Here is a 1,198-nt window from a genome sequence, read left to right on the forward strand (position 1 = left end):
TTATTTTACAGTGGTATTTCTATATCGCTCTACAATTGATATATTGAGCACTATTTTAACAGTGGTATTTCTATATCACTCTACAATTGATATATTGAGCATTATTTTAACAGTGGTATTTCTATATCGCTCTACAATTGATATATTGAGCATTATTTTAACAGTGGTATTTCTATATCGCTCTACAATTGATATATTGAGCACTATTTTAACAGTGGTATTTCTATATCACTCTACAATTGATATATTGAGCATTATTTTAACAGTGGTATTTCTATATCGCTCTACAATTGATATATTGAGCACTATTTTAACAGTTGTATTTCTATATCGCTCTACAATTGATAAATTGAGCACTATTTCAACAGTGGTATTTCTATATCGCTCTACAATTGATGTATTGAGTTCTATTTTATAATTTATATTTCTATATTACTTTACAATTGATGTATTGAGTATTTTTTTTTTTTTTTTTTTTTTTTTTTGCTTTATCCGTCTACGTTATTTCTTGCCTTTGACAAAGGAAATCGTATTCCATAAAAATGTATCATTTACGATACAACTATATATTGCATTATTGCAAACTACAAAAGACTTATTTTCATTAAAAAAAAACATATGAGTATAACGTGATTACACTTACAAATATAAAATATTAAGACAATTGAAAGTTTTTAAAAATTTGAAATCGTGAGTGAAAAGCAGGATGTATAAGAAGTCAATTTTGTTCTAGAATTGCATAATAATTGTGTATTATATATTTTCAGTTGACAGTAGTCATCATTGACATGATATATAAAGGGTGAACGTTTGTTGATGTGCATAATAAGAGTCTTTTATTGTTTTGGAAGATAAAATTATTTCATCATTTTTGTTTAAGCCTCTTGGTATACGGATAGACAATGGATAATACAAATGGATCAAGAAGGGCGCAGAAAGGGGGGGGGGAGTAGCCCATGCATGTTTATAAGGGATACTTTTTGCAGAATTTGATGGCTTCTGAAATGGCAAATGAAGTTCATAAAATAGCAAATGAAGTTCGTAATAGAAGAACTACTCCGCCATTGACCTTAATGAAAAAACTGAAAAATATTTTACAATGCGAACAAAAATTGACGCATCTATGAAAGATGAATAGAAAGAGTTTAAGCACAATTCTACTTATTTTGAAACGTGGGTATACTTCTTTCATTTTTCT

Source organism: Lottia gigantea, assembly GCF_000327385.1.
Source record: "Lottia gigantea unplaced genomic scaffold LOTGIsca_4435, whole genome shotgun sequence".
NCBI lineage: Eukaryota > Metazoa > Mollusca > Gastropoda > Lottiidae > Lottia > Lottia gigantea.